Here is a 16,594-nt window from a genome sequence, read left to right as displayed (position 1 = left end):
GCCAAGCTTTCTGTAAGGCCTGGCTTGCCTCAAGGTTTTTGGATGCCTTCTCCATATACTCAGCCATCCTGGAGCGGAGACCAAGTACATAGTCCACTATGTCTAGCTTAGGCTTTTTGAGAGGTAACTCCCATCCTTCCTTCACCAAACACAGTGGGCCTCTCACAGGGTGCCCAAACAACAATTCAAAGGGGCTGTAGCCAACTCCTTTTTGTGGGACCTCTCTGTAAGCAAACAGAAGGCAGGGTAGAAGGATGTCCCATCTTCGCCTGAGCTTTTCAGGTAATCCTTTGATCATACCCTTTAGGGTCTTGTTGAATCTCTCAACAAGCCCATTACATTGTGGGTGATAAGGGGTGGTGAACTTGTAGTTGACACCACATTCCTTCCACATAGCTGTCAAGTATCCTGACATAAAGTTGGTACCTCTGTCAGATACTACCTCCTTAGGAAACCCCACTCTGGAGAATACTCCCAGCAGGGCCCTGGCCACAACAGGTGCTGTAGTGGTCCTAAGGGGAATTGCCTCTGGATACCTGGTGGCATGATCCACTACCACCAGTATAAATCTGTGCCCAGATGCAGTGGGAGGATCCATGGGACCCACTATGTCTATTCCCACTCTTTCAAAGGGGACCCCCACCACAGGTAGTGGTATTAGGGGGGCCTTTGATGTGCCACCTGATTTGCCACTGGCTTGGCAGGTAACACAGGAGCGACAAAACTCCTTTGTGTCTTCATTCATGTGAGACCAGTGAAAGTGAGGGACAAGTCTGTCCCAAGTCTTGTTCTGGCCTAAGTGTCCTGCTAAAGGAATGTCATGGGCCAAGGTAAGAAGGAAGCCCCTAAATTGCAGAGGTATAACCAACCTCCTGGTAGCACCAGGCTTGGGGTCTCTAGCCTCTGAATAAAGGAGCCCTTCATCCCAATACACTTTATGGGTACCTTGAGCATTCCCAGCAGCCTCAGCAGCAGCCAGCTGTCTGAGGGGTTCAAGAGAGGGACAGGATAACTGAGCCTGCCTCAAGTCAGCCCTTGAAGGTCCCCCTGTCCCCAGAAACTCAACCTGATCAGGTTCAAGCTCTTCAGGGACAGTTCCTTCAGGGTCCTCTAGATCAGCTTCCTGGGAAGGCTGATCATCACTCTGAGGCAGGGGGGAAGGCACAGCCTTGACCCTCCTGTTCTTCTTCTTGGTAGGTGCTTGGTCCATTGTTCCAGGATCCAAGACCTGAGGTTCAGTGAGGCACTTTTTGGCCTGTGACCTGGTCACAGCAAGGACATGTGATGATATACCTAACATCTCTGCATGAGTCCTGTACTCCACTTCTGACCATAGAGAACTCTCTAGGTCATTGCCCAACAAACATTCTACTGGGAGGGCTGCACTAACCACAACCCTTTTGAGGCCAGTTACCCCTCCCCATGAGAAGTTAACAACTGCCACACTATGTGAAGTAGTGGCATTGCTGGCATTGGTCACCAGGTAGTTCTCACCTGGTATGTACTGTCCAGGGTCCACAAAGCCTGGTGTCACCATAGTGACACTGGCACATGTGTCCCTGTAGGCTTGAGCCACTTTGTCATTAATTAAAGGAGTCTGTCTGTACTTGCCCAGGTTACTGGGGCTCACAGTCAGGGACAAATCAATGTCCCCATCACAGATCAAGACTGCCTGTGTCAGGGTTCTGTCTAAGTCAGAATCTCCTTCAGTTCCCATAGTGATTCCCACTACACCCTTTGTCTGGGGACCAACACTGCTAACAGTAGTACTGGGAGCAGGTGCCTTAGGGGCAACAGTGTTGGGGGCTCCACCCTTTTTGCAATCACTAGTCCAGTGAGTTGTATTCTTGCAATGATTGCACCAGGGTTTCTTTTGACCTTCTTTCTTCTTTTTGGACTGTTGTTGGGACCCACCCTCCTTAGCAGTAGTTTGGGGCCCTGTTGAAGACTTCTGGTCTTTAGATTTCTGATCTCCACCCTTTTGGTATGTTTTCTTCTGATCACCCCCTTGGCCCTGGTTCTGGTTCTTTTGCTTAACCCTGGTTCTGACCCATTTGTCTGCCTTCTTTCCCAATTCTTGGGGAGAGGTCAGATCAGAGTCAACCAAGTGTTGATGCAGTTGCTGGTTTTGACAGTTATTTAAAATCTGTTCTCTCATCATCAAATTATATATCAATCCTGTAAAATCAGATACCTTACTTCCCAGCAACCAACCCTCCAAAGCCTTAGTGGCACATTCAACATATTCAGACCAGTCCTGAGTCTGTGTCTTTTGGGTGTCTCTGAACATTAACCTGTACTGTTCAGTGGTTAAGCCTAACCCATCTACCAGAACACTCTTCAGGACTCTGTAGTTTCTGACATCCTCTTCTCTAACAGTGAGGAGTCTGTCCCTGCCTCTTCCCTCAAAGGAGAGCCAGAGGATTGCTGCCCACTGGTCTTCAGGAACCTGCTGTACTTTGCAGGCTCTCTCAAGAGCAGTTATCCATTTGTGGATGTCATCCCCACTTTTGTAGGGGGGCACAACCTTAGACAGGTTCCTATTGTCAAAGACCCTATCTTTGTCCTTAGGGACAATGCTGCCACCAGTGGGTATAGACCCACTCTCTCTAGGTTGCCTAGCCTTGTTCAGTTTTTCTTCCATCAGGGCTACTTCTAGCTCCTGCTTCCTGATCCTCAGCTGGGCTTCCTGCATTCTGGCCTCATGTTCCCTCCTCTGAGGGGTGGTCATCCTTTTCCTGGAGTGACCTTGAGAGCCTCTAGAGCCATGAGAAGCATTGGAGTCACCTGAGCGATTCCTTTGCCTCCCAAGCCCTGTGTTAAGTCCACTGGGGAGATCCAATGGGGTAAACCCATTGTCAGTCCCCAATAGCCTTAGTTTAGCTGGGCCAAGTATAACACTTGGCACTGGGCTAGTTCTCCCTTCATCCTCACCACTTTCTGTATCCCCATCACTTTCCTCCTCTGTAGTATGGTGCTCATCTAAGGGATGGCTATTGGAAGGGGGTACCTCTGTGGCATCTTCAGAAGGGGGGCCTCCTGTTCCTGACCCTAAGGGGGCTAACTGGGAAGCTTTCCTGAGTTCTCTCTGATTCTCATCATTTTGTAAGAGTTCTCTGAGCTCAGCAGAGGTAGGGTTCTTGGGCTGTTTAAGGCCCCTAAGAGTTGCCAAATGCCTGAGCTCATTCTGGTTAAGGGTAGCAAAGCTGGATGGTGCCCTCTGGGGGTCACTCTCAACAGAGATGGGTACAGTGGACCCCTCTGCCCCAGCCATTGCTCTTAAGTGTGGGTGGATGTGTTGCAATCTACCTACACTTGGGTTTACCTACTAAACCTATCTAGTAGTTGTAGTCAGGGTGTGCTACTCCCTTTGCTCTACAACAACTAAGTTCAGTAGAACTTAAGTATATCTAATCTTGTTTTATATGTACCTACAGGTACCTATGTGATCTTTCAATTGGTAACCAAGAGATTACAATGGTAAAACACAGCAAGCTCAAATCCAACCGCTGCTCACCAATGTGAGAAGTTGGCCTGGTATATGATGCTCACTAGTTAAAGTGATCACCTTGTACCATGCCAAGCAACCCTTATGGTGTGGTTGTAAGTCAACCTTTTCGGACTAGCTGCCCTAGTGGTAGCGTAGGCTAAGCAGTCTTTGAGGCTAAACTCGTGATGCGTGTTAAGCCAGCTGTTTTACCAAATGTAACCCCCTTTTATACCAATGAAAGGACACCACACAGATATATATTCAAAATATATATGTATTTATTTCTCAAAGTAACCCCTAGTCTCTTTATGAGCACAGGAGCACAAATCGTCAAACAAGATTATCACAGAATACACAGAAGTTGCACTTTATATGGATAGGCCCATATACTAAAATAGTGGTATAAGTACCACGAACAGAAAAGGGAAAAGGCCTAGGGCCTCTAGAATCGCTGGGCCTACAAGGAGCTAACGTCAGTTAGTGACCAGGAGGTCCACGGGTGGCGTGTGCAGAGCAAATAGTCACACGCGTGCTCCCATAGGTTTCAATGGGTGCGTAAAAAGTACAAAGTTACTGCAAAGAGGATCTTCCGGATGGACTAGGAACTCAAGACTTGGAACACAGGCACTAGAGATGTAATACTACACTTGGGCACAGGTGTGCCAGCTTTACCTCACCCACAGGAAGCGGGTGCATAGGCCTCGAAGTGCGTCGGGTTTCTTCTATCTGTTCCGTGGAGCCTGAAGACAAAGATGCTGCAGGCGGTCGGTCCGGGAGAGATGCAGTGGATCCAAGAGTGGATTGGAGATGTTGAAGACCTGTAAGCAGAGGGGACAGTGTTCACAGTCACTAGCCAGTGACCAGCGTGGCACCAGGTGGGTACCAGGCAATGTCGGGTGCAAACAGGAAGAAAGATGTAGCTTGTCTCTGCAGCCACGTGGTCCCTGGAGGTCGACGACGTCCAGGAGTCGGTTCACGAGCTGTCCCACGCAGGCTCTCGCTGTCGGCGGTGTCGGCGACTTGATCGAAGCAAACAAGCCTCGGCAAAAGCAATTGTTGTAGGAAATGAAATAAGCTGATGGTTCTGACCAGCAAGGTCAGAAGGACTGCTCCTTTGGAGGGGAGCAAGGGCCAGTCTGGAGCAACCAGACCAGCGGTGTATTTCTTGAAGTTCGTCGCCAAGATGGCTACTAGCCAACGGGCCAGCAACCGGTTAGGCGCGTCGAGTGGCAAAATGCAGAAGGGCCCCACGCAGATCGTGGAGATGCTGGAGGGCTCACCTTTGGTGCAGATGCTGCTCGGGTGTTGGGCTTCTCAGATCCCAAAGCACAACTTGGAGGGAGCCTCGGTTGTTGCGCTTGTCAGCTTGTCGTAGTCGTTCCAAGATGGCTGGCTCCACGTGTCTCGGTGCCTCCACGGGTCTCCTCTTTTCAGGGACTGTGGATCGGGCGGTGAGAGGTCTGGAGGTCCAGGTCTTGTCAGTCTCTGGGCTCGGGCTCCGGCGGGAGGCGGCGGCAAAGCAGACGTTGATTCGCTGGATGGTGCTTGCGTTAGCAAGGTGGTCACTCCCTGACCACAGGGGAGATTGGCTTCAGTCCTCTGTGCAGCAGAGCGTTGAAGTTCCCGTCTTCTTCTTAGTGTTAAGTTGATTCCAGGATGTCTGAAGTCTTAGGACACAGCTCCTACCTTTAAGCGGATTCTAGGGGCCGGACTACCTGCTAGGTCCCTCCCTATGAGTGGGACTAGGAAGGGGGGTGGTTAAACCCCCAATCCTTTGTCCAGCTCGCCCCAGGCCCGGGACTGGTGTGCCCCAGGACCGGTTTGAACTGGCATATGCACCGAGGCTCCTTGTGAGCCACAGGCATGTCTGGTTTCTTTCAAGCCCTACCTGACCAATACACAAAATCCTGTCTGGGGTGGTGCACGCACCTCCCCTGGCAGGAAACCCTTTGTCCACACCTCCCAAGCTGGAAGGACTCCCAGCAGCAGGAGGGCAGACTTGTGTCTGTGGTGGCAGCATCCATTTTGTGGAGCTGAGGCTATGTCTTATTTTACCCGGGTTTCAGGTACTGTACATGTCATGTCCCTCTAGAAGGGTGGAATGCTAACCCCGTCGCCAGAATTGGCGAGGGGTTAGTATTCCAATTCGTATGACACCTTACTCGACATGTTTTGATAAAGCCAAACCAAAGATAGCATTTAACCGCGAGGTTCATAATGCACTTAAGAGTATATGGTATGACGATACCTGGAAACAGTAGAAGGAAGTTGTTCCGACCACTGCAGACAGGCTCAGCTCATGCCAGAGCACCATCTCACATGGAACCAAGCACTCTGCCTTCAGGATTGTTAAGGCCTGCCATAGGAGTGACTTATAGGTTACCAGGTGTCCCATTTAAGGTTAGGTATAGGTATACTACACCTAAGTAAGAGGTGATTACACCAACTTACCCCAGCTGAGTGATCAGCCAGTTGTGTCAAATTGTTAGGCCAAGCCTGGGGTGGCATAATACATGCTTCAGCCCTTGGCAGGCCTTGGGTACACCAATGCCCTGGGTACCTAGTGTACACTGGTACAGGGGCTGACAGGGTGATCCACTTCCAATTGGTTATGCACCTAGGGTGCATAGTTTTAATTTAGTAGAGAGAACAGCAGGCTGGGGGTCTGATTGGCAGGCCCACAGCCTCAATATGTCAAAAACCAGTGAAGCAAAAAGCAAAAATTTGGGGTGACCATAGGATAGCAGACCCTACTCTCCTACACCCGGACAGATCCGTGTGACCGAACTAAGATGGATACACTGTGCTTGAAAAGTGTGCTCTATACACACACCGATCCAGGAGAGACAAGTAGACAAGGGTTTTGTTAGTTTGTTATATTATAAAAGTATATCAATGTTTTGCATCCTCCTCTTGAATTGCTGGTATGCTTAGGCGCGGATGTTGACGTATAATATCTTCGGTCACTTGATTACAACCACTGCAGCAGTCCCCTACTACAGGACTACAGTTTGAGTCATTTCTCACCTACAGCGCACATCATTTCTATAAATTGTTGCCACCTCCCCTTTGAGGTGGCACCCGATTATAATTAAAGTCATAACTCTGCCCCTACAGGGTGCACCTGAGTACAGCAGCAGACAACCTTCTCTCCAGAGGACACATAACGTCATACCCTTAAACCCCTCCAGGGGGCGCAAGGAAATAGCTGCAGCATTGTTGAGATGCACACCGACTCATAAGTGGCTCCAAAGATAAAAGTCAGTGCCCTTGGGAATGCCCCAGGCAAAGGACAGTCTGGATTTCATAATGTATGGCGTGTTCCTGTAATCACACTTTATTACAAATAGATAATGAAGGGCTGTAATAACTATATAATGCATGGAAGCCTGCAATCTCTGTATGAAAATCCCAATCTCTAATGTATTTATTTCCTTATTACAGGTGTGTTGTGTAATGAAGAAATGAGAAGCTGCACAACTGTAATAAGATACTGCAGCTGAGTTCTGACGTCATAATGCCTGGTGCCAGCGCCAGCAGCCAAGGGTAGAGGCCGGTCATGGAGCATAATGACGGCCACAATTACAACACTGAAAACATGAACTGTATTCTCCTTTTTTGGATATGTTTTTCTAAAATGCAAAGCTTTAAGCTGTGGCAACATGTTAATTGTTCTTCCAATCTATATGTCATTACAAGAAGGATAGAAACTCTGCATGTTTCAACACAGCATTTTTAAATCTGTCTTACATGAAACTAATCCCAATATATTTTGGCAGGAATTACTAACTTCTTTTAGTAAATTGCAGTACAGATTCTGCTTTTATTCTCCATACTTGCAATAAACATGAAACAGCAACCCACTAAGGATTGAAGAGGTTTGTGGGAAGGGCGAAGGTGTGTCAATGTATTATACTGAATAAAATACCCTCTGCCATAATTAAAAGGAGGGTGGAAGTCACCTTGGAGTTCCATGAACTGATTGAAGGAACTTGGTCTTCGGCCTTGTTCCTCCACGTGGTCATGAAAGTCCTCAGTGACCTGGAGTATTCTTATGATGTAGATCAAGCGGGTACTTGATCCAGTACTTAAAAACTTTCCTTTAAAATTCGTATTTCACTCTGTAAGAACAAAATTACATAATTATTCATCTATGATAATAGAATGACATTGCTACTCTACTTTAATAACATATTACAGTTGAGTTGTGATGTCACAATGCCTGCTGCCAGCAAACAGTGTGAAAGGCAGTTTGGTGCACAGACCTTCAGTTGCTGTTTAGACAGTGAAAGGGATAAGTTGCTTTACAGCCCTTTCTTGTGCTCTGTTTTCCCGAATCCCCTATAAATAGACTCTTCCCATTGGAGCAGGATCGAGACTGATTTGCATATGGCCGGGTCCAAACTGAGGTGGCATGGAGTTCAAAATAACGACGGATTGGGACGTGGCCTGAGTAATTATCGGTGGCAGAGATTAATTCAAGCATTCCATCCATCACTTTTTTGTATACTTTGATATAAAAAACAGCTTTTGTGCACGCAACCCATATAAACACCGTTTGTGAATACCTGTGTTTATATCCATTGGCACATTAAAGCCTGACTTACCTGACCTCATTACAAGTGGGCGGGTATATTGATGTGATAATTAACGCATGGATAAAAATCTGACACTGATGTGTTAAATTTTATCAGATGAGATAATTATCGCATATTCTGAGTTTTTGGGAAATAACGTGGGATTTTGGTTCTTACAATGTCAAAACCTGCATTTTCTGGTGAAACCCGTGTTTCTTACCCATGTTAAATGTTGGCACGTTTGTGCTGCCGAAACTTAACAAATGGCACAATCTTCAATGCACCTGTTATCAACTGAGTGAAGGAAACATTGCGCCGCTTGCATTTGCGAGCCATGCGCAAACACGTGTTTGTGAATAGATCGTATTTTAAGAGGCCGCTTGAAATGAGGGACACTGCATTTGCCAGCGATGCTCAAACACGTGTTTGTGAATAGATCGTATTTTAAGAGGCCGCTTGAAATGAGGGACACTGCATTTGCCAGCGATGCTCAAACACGTGTTTGTGAATAGATTGCAGTTTAAGAGGCCGCTTGAAATGAGGGGCACTGCATTTGCCAGCGATGCTCAAACACGTGTTTGTGAATAGATCGCATTTTAACAGGTCGCTTGAAATGAGGGACACTGCATTTGCCAGCGATGCTCAAACACGTGTTTGTGAATAGATTGCAGTTTAAGAGGCCGCTTGAAATGAGGGGCACTGCATTTGCCAGCGATGCTCAAACACGTGTTTGTGAATAGATCGTATTTTAAGAGGCCGCTTGAAATGAGGGACACTGCATTTGCCAGCGATGCTCAAACACGTGTTTGTGAATAGATCGTATTTTAAGAGGCCGCTTGAAATGAGGGACACTGCATTTGCCAGCGATGCTCAAACACGTGTTTGTGAATAGATCGTATTTTAAGAGGCCGCTTGAAATGAGGGACACTGCATTTGCCAGCGATGCTCAAACACGTGTTTGTGAATAGATTGCAGTTTAAGAGGCCGCTTGAAATGAGGGACACTGCATTTGCCAGCGCTTGCAGTTTTTATCTGAGCCTCTTTCTCGATGCAGTCCTGTGACCTCACCTGCCACAGCCAGACAGCCGACACCTAGCGTGTACTCAGACTCGAATCTACCAGCCACCGCGGGACATGAGGGGGGTTCTGGCTCGGCAGCTGTTTCTGAGCCACATCTGGGATCAGGCCGACCCTGTGACATACGCTGATATTGTCCTGGTTTCATTTTCTGACACCAGGACACAGTTCCGCAGCGCCCGCACATTGCCTGCTCTCTGCTTGGCAATAAGGCGCAGCCCAGCAACGCTGGGACCTGGGTAGAGCAAGTACTTGTAAAAGTAAAAGTGTTGTATAAGAACAAGAACTGGATAATTGTGTATTTGGGTCGCAACATCGACAACCGCTACAGTGGACTGTTTTTACACTGATGTAGGAGTTCAATACTCCCGATGGGAATGTTGGTCTAGCATCCATATGTCCTTGTCAGTCACATGTATACACTTGCATTGTGTATAGCACCTGCACACTGCTTGTTGACTTTGTCACTTTCACTGCGCCTCTCCACCAATAGGAGCTCCTTCTTCTAAGACTCTTTCTCTGAAATGAAGACATTGAGGTCTTGTTTTGATACAAGCCGTTTCTATTGTGAATTACCAAATACATTTCCTAATTGCAACATAATCTTTCTGGTGGGGGCTGTGTGTAACTATTGATGTGGACGTCAAGGGCCACACTTCCCCCATAGGGACCACTTGTGCCTTGATTACTTGCTTTCTGTTTGGAGCAGCAGCGTGCAGGCGGTGAGGGGGCTATCTTGTTTGCACTTCCAGTGGGGTCTAAAACAAAGGGCTAATTTAAAGGGCCATCAACCCTTCTTTTCTTTCAAGTAACAGCCTGGCTGGGTGCCCTCTGGAGCCCAACAACTGGGCACCACCGCAATGGAAGGAAACGAAGGCAGACAGCCTATCACTTCACAAGTACTTCAGAGAAGCTATGATTTGGAGGCAGGCTTTTGACTTTGTTGAACCCTCCCATGTAAGAGTTGTGCATGCACTGTAAGAACGCCAGTTGTATTTGTGTTGTATGAGCAATGACAAAAATAATTATTTAAATGTCATTATTTAAATGGCACATACTAATGTATTTGTATTTAATTCTTTTATAGTGCTATGCATTCCAGTCTGGTGTGTCAGAGTGCTTTACATCACACACAAAGAGACAATAAATCATATGTGTGTAAATCAATGTACAGGAAAGGTTACATAAAACAATGGGGGTTACAAGATGTAAGAGATACATGTCATCCATGCTTGTAGACATTATATAAGAGGGAATTGCCGGGAGAAACAAAGTCAGGATTTTGTACCTAATAGAGTGATTGGGTTTGTTAGTACTAACAAGACTTTATGACTACTCGACGACAACAGAATGAGAAAGAACAATACAGGTCTAAATCCATGACTTGCAATTTTCGTGCAGCGCCTTGATGCCAATTCATAGTTCACTGCGCTATATTTGGACTGCAACTTATGAACTGAAATTAACATAACGATATTTGTGTCAAGAGAAGTAGCCTCCTTACCTAGCTACATAAAATACAAATCTGAAGTTTGCCTGTACACGATGTGCTTTGCAGCAGGCACATTAACCCTTTATGCCACTTTATGAGTAATGAGGGTGTCTGGATAGCTGCATTAAACACCAGAGTTATCTAACTGTTATTATAATGCTCTGAAAATTGCTGTGTACACAAAGATCTCTGCAGCATACGTGTTTTAAATGGGCAGGTACTCAGTACGTGCACTTTAATTTGGTAGGGATAGTACTGGCACTTCTCAGCACTGCGCCAATGCTTTTAATCATAGACGCTGGAAGTAGGGGTGCTGCAGCACAGTAAGTACACAAAACATTGTTGAATTATTTTGCACACCTTGCCACCTCAGTGTGGACACAGCCAAATGCAAATCAGTCCTGTCCCTGCTCCAATAGAATCAGTCCAGACCGAACTGCCAAGCCAGGTCCTCCCTGAGCCAGGTTCTCCCTGAACCAGCCGGACCCGCGTCTGGGAATGTCGCTGGTGCTGCACGCCATCATTATTTTGGACACCATGCCACCTCAGATTGGACCGACTACATGCAAATCAGTCTTGACCCTCCTCAAATGAGAATAGTCCAGCCCAAATTGCCAAGTCAGGTCCTCCCTGAGACGCAACTCCAGCAATGTGCCATTTCAAATAGGGCAAGTCCCATGCGAAAAGGCATGCATCACCCCTTACGAAGTAGGCATAAGGATTGGACGCAGTGACGCCATAGCAGGAATCTCATAGATTTCACTGCAACACTTCTACAAGCCGTTTCTGCGCCGGAACACCCGCCCAGCATACATTATACCTATAGCAGGTATAATGTAGTGCAGGGGTTTAAAAAGTGACGCACCTGCCTAGATCACTTTATGAATATGGCACAGTGTGGCGCATTTATTACGCTGCCGCAGCGTCAAAAAAGTGACACGCCGGCGGCGCATGTGCCTCATAAATAGGGCCCACAATGTATAAGTTGGCTGTCAGACTTCTTTTCATGACTCCGCCCCTCATGACTCCACCCCCTTTCCTTTGCCTACCCCTCTCTAGTGACATTCCTGCCCCGCTGCCACTCACAACGCATGGCCCCTAATGCCATGTCTACCCACAGTCAGTGGCTGGACCAGAAACCACATAAAACTACACTCCAGACAGGCAGGAATCCTGACCTGTGGTGTTGGACCTTTGGTGATCAGGTCAACAGAAAACTGAGCCCCTCTCTACCGTGAGAATCTGTATAGTGACTCAAAGTCTTCCCGGGTGCCAGCTTGGCACCACAGGTGAAGGTAGTTGTTAAATCTTGGTCTTTACCCAACAGCTCCTACGGTGGACACGGACTCCCCACACACTCTGGGTTCAAGGCGCCCCATCGCACTGGTTCTCGCTCATCTTGGTTAGAGCTGGACACACCGGGGCATATTTACAAGCCCCTGTCACCTCCACAACGTCGTTTTCCTCGAAGTTGTGGTAGGGATAAGGGCTTCGACTTATTCACAAGGCGGCATGAAGCAGCTGGCGTAACGCCGCCTTGTGAATAAGGCCGACTTTTACGCTATACTTAGCGTGAATGGGGTGGGCAATGGGTGTTGTGGTGGCCTTCCACTGCAACACCCACTGATTTTGACGCTGCCCCATATTTACAAGGGCAGCGTAAATATGGGGCAGCACCAAAATTAAGACCAGGGAAAACCTGTTCTTAACCTGGCGCAACGAGGAGAAATGTTTAATTTCTCCTCGTTTTTGTTCTTTCCATGTGTGCTGCGTTGTGCAGCACACATAGAAACAGCAAAACGCCAACAATTGTTTATGTGTAGGTGTGTGCACCTTCCTGCACTACAAATTTAAAAAAAATGAAATGACGTTTTGCAACTTGTATGTGCGCTGCATTAAGCAGCACGCATAGAACTTTCAAAAGGCCATTTCAGATTGTTTATGAGCAGAAAGGGACGCCATCCTGTACATACACAATCATTCCCCCAAACGCTGGCACCCTTGCACTATGGTGCAAGGGTGACTGCGTTGGCGCTTGGCAGCTGTAATAAGTGCCAGCACAGGGGGGAAACGCCGGGCTGCACCGTATTCTTGTAAATATAGTGAAACCCAGCATTTCAGAAGTTGCGGAGGGCGGCGTTAAGCCAAGGTGCCCAACGCCGCACTTTGCCACTTCCTTGTAAATATGCCCCACAGTTCTTCCACGTGGAACCTTGGCTTTCACTAGTATATTCATTTCACAAATATTGTAAATAATTCATACTCTACCATCCCCTGCCACCCTCCAGGGGAGCACATTCGTGCCCACAGTCAAGGCGCCCCTTTGAGGGTGGATATGTGCATGCTCACAGCTACGGGATACCCCTCTCCCCCCTGCAATGGGCATATGTCCATACCGACATACAAACAGGACACACATGCTCACACGAACAGCCTTACCACACCTCCAGGGGCACATGTCCCTCCCTAGAGGCTGCCCGGCTATCGCGGGCCCTTGTTGTGCCACAGCACCGCGGGCATGATCCGCCTGCAGTCACACACCACCTCCAAGGGCACGTGTTCCTCCCTAGTGTTATGCGTGCCCCGCTATCAGGGGCCCGTATTGTGCAACAGCACCACGGGTATGGTCCAGCTACCGTCAGATGTCACCTTCAGGGGCCCGTGGCCTTCTCTAGAATCATGCTGGGCTATCAGGGGCCCGTGTTGTGCCACATCACCACGGGCATCGTCCGCCTACCGTCAGATGTCACCACCAGGGGCACGTGAGGTGGCCTGCAGTGAAGTCACACTGCAAGGAGCAAGGAGTCACGTGCTGCTGTAGGCAGTGACACTTCACTTCTAGGCAGCATTAGTTAACAGCACACCTCTAGGCGCTATAGAAACTATGATCCTTCTGAGCCATTTACACACATTCATCAGTTGAAGGAAGGGAGTGCCCAGAAAATGAATTATACCCCATGAACCATCCCTCCGGTCACAGTGAGCATGTGACGCAGGCAAGCCTGGCCCTCCTCAGGAGGTGACCCTTCACCCGCTCAGCCATCCCATCAACTTTCTCTTTCTGTCCATTCACCTGTCCATCCCGTCGCCCATCCATCTATGCATTAATACAACCATGTATCCATCCATTCATCCTTTCACTCTCCCGAGCCTGTCCATCACTCACCTGTCCATCCATTCACCCTTCCAGGCATGTATTCTTTCACTCGGCCTTTCGCCTTCTCTTCCCTCCTTCTTTTCACCCCACTCTATGTTTCCTCTTTCTATCTGCTCATCATTTGTCTCATCCATACTTTTTCGTTTTAACCTTTCTCTCTCATGCTCACTTTTTACGCCCCCCCCCCCTTTGTGTTACTCTCTGTTCCACACGTCATCCTCTCTCATTCTCTGTTTCCTTTGCTGCGCTTGTCGGCCCCGCCCCCCACTCCTCTCTCGGGGGCTTCCCTCACATTGCTGCTATTTGTGAACATTGCGTCTACAGCCAGAAGAGGCCCAGCAGCAACACCTAATCCATGGTTTAGCGGGAGGTCACTGCTCCAGATCTTCGGGCCCACTGGCACTGCTGAAGTGGGGGTTCACTGCACTGAGTGGGGGCACCAATGTTTGAATCAGCCACGATCATAACCGTCATATAAACAGTGCATTATTTGAAGACATGATACAAGTCTGGGGAGAAACATTATGAAGCCCAAAGGGAACTTTTAGTCTAAATGACTTTAGAACAGAGACAAATAAATATATACTTTCAAGGTGCTACATAAATAGTGCGAAGCGATGCACAACTTGTTGTGAACGAATGATGAGTGAAAAACAAATGAACAAAAACAACACTGGGGTCTGGCTGTTCAGACATCAAATACCCGAGACAGCATAACAAATTGCATTGACTACTCTCTGGAAAAATCAAATTAGGGAAAATCAGCCCAAAACAAAGATTAAATTGACGTTTCGACCCCATGGGGCAATGTACACAGGTTCTTCATCAGGACAAGAGTCAGTAGGACGCTTGGCAGGACCACCACATGGCAATTTACATCAAAGTGCATAAAATCCCTGGAAAAGTCAATGACCAGTCTCAATTTAAGTAGAAAAGAGCAGGGCGAGGGGTCACTGCCGAAGCAAGCACAATGACAACTCAAGATGGCACCCAGTGCCGCAGCTGCCGACGCCTCAGTCAATGGGTTTAAGTGTGCCACACACACCTCAAGGGCAGGTGCGCCTTCAGTCAAACTTCACGTACTTCTTTGGTTTTTGAATAGGCGTGTGTCTGTCTGCGTTAAAACCACTCCAGAAGCTCAACGCAACACAACGCAACACAACCCAGCATAACATAAGATGTGGCTGGCAGGTAGTTTTCTGCAACATATTGTTCTATGGTAAGTTCAGGAGCTTTGGGTAGCTCAGTGGGTTATATAGAGCTACACATCCACAGGTTTGGTAGCTCGGTAGGTTAATGCACTGGTTGTACGGATCTGTGTTTATCTTTGGGTCACTAGTTTTAGGTACCGAGGCGCAGTTATTTAGACACCAGTACACAGCTGCGGTGCCAGACAAATTGTAAAGTTTGAGTAAGGTTTTTGCAGACGTGCGCTGACAGACTGACTGCTTGACCCCTGACCCTCCTGTGCCCTTCTTGCCCTGTGACCTGCCTTCACTCTTTCCGGACCCTGACTTTCTAGTCATATAAACGTGCTGTGTGCATAGCGCTTGCTGTCACCATCGAGCAACTTCTTGGCGCTATCAACAAATGTGTGTTATCGAACTCAGCTTCTAGTGTCTATTTCCAAGTCAATAAAAGTTAAAACCAGCGTCGGTTTCTGGGATTCAGTTGCGCACATACCTCGGATGGCCGTGCACTAGCCCACGGAGCTACCTTTCTAGTACTATAATTCTCTCAATTGGGGCATAACCCCTCGGGTGCTTGACCTCTTCGGGTTCAGCTGGCCCAGATGCATCACTTTTGTGGCATCACAGAGCGGACTTTGAGACTATAAGAACGTTGCCCACTTGCTTCTATCTCGACCCACCGTGTGATTTTGAGCAAATCGCTATAACATCTGCGACAAACATAGCCGCTGCCTCCATGCCACACACGACGCATTGAGCCAGTACTGGCTGCTTAGCTTAGCTAATAACGCTTTGCATTTCGGAACTTGTAGTTTCGCAAATCGGTACTGGAAAACCCCTAGCGTGCAAAGTAGTGTTGACTTGAAAATATGAATTGGTTGAAGGGTCCATCCGCTGATATATTGATATCTGTACCTTCGAAAGCGCCTGGGAGCACATGCTAATTGTTGTAGGCGCTGCGTAGTGGCTAGTTGGCCAGTCATAAGTTTGGGGGCAGCTGAATTCTAATCCTGGCTCCTGGACAACGTGTGATCCTGGCCTTTTCCTCGTCCCTCTTGCACTGAAACAATAGTCGGGTGCACTCGGCATCATGCGGCAGAGACGCGCTGTACAAGGGATGTAAAAAAGTTATTAATTATAGGGCATACCTGTCAGCGGGAGATGCGGGCTCTTCTTGCTGTCCCAGCAGAGAGGCCTCCTCCTGCCCCATACCGTCCGCCATGGTCCTGCCCATCAGTACAATCGTCAGTGAGGGGCGGCTTCGGGGAGCTTTGATCCCTCAGTGCACATTGGCAGCTCTGGGCATCTCTCGCTGCTCCTAGCGCTGCCCTCTCTGCGCGCATCTCTGCTCCTCCCCCTCCCACCAGGGACCGCCCCCAAAACACTGCGAGCAGCTGCTCTGTCTAGGGGTGTCCCAATGTCGAAGAAAGTCACCCCAGGAGTGCGCGCGGCCAGGAGATGTCAGCGAGTGCACAGAGGCCGAGTCTGGGAGTCAAAGATTCATTCATCACCCCCAGTGTAATTGTGGAAAGTGCAGTAATGTACTCTCCCCGCCCCTCGATCACCGGGACCAAGCACAAGCACGTGGCTATGAGTAAGTGAATGAATGAA

At 48.2% G+C, this 16,594-nt stretch overlaps 1 protein-coding gene across 1 annotated transcript in view; it reads right to left on the bottom strand.

Annotated features, from left to right (window-relative positions):
• Positions 1-16,261, bottom strand: part of GPR156 (G protein-coupled receptor 156) — a 202,652-nt gene extending 186,391 nt beyond the window's left edge. The window contains exon 1 of the mRNA XM_085621048.1: positions 16,132-16,261. The gene's annotated coding sequence lies outside the window, so the exon portion shown is untranslated. The remainder of the gene's footprint in view (positions 1-16,131) is intronic.
• Between the last annotated feature and the right edge of the window lie 333 nt (positions 16,262-16,594).

This window comes from Triturus cristatus, chromosome 8 (assembly GCF_964204655.1).
Source record: "Triturus cristatus chromosome 8, aTriCri1.1, whole genome shotgun sequence".
In the NCBI taxonomy this organism is placed as follows: domain Eukaryota; kingdom Metazoa; phylum Chordata; class Amphibia; order Caudata; family Salamandridae; genus Triturus; species Triturus cristatus.
The sequence above is the reverse complement of the archived record's forward strand: the minus strand, read 5'-3'. Positions and strand labels throughout refer to the sequence as shown.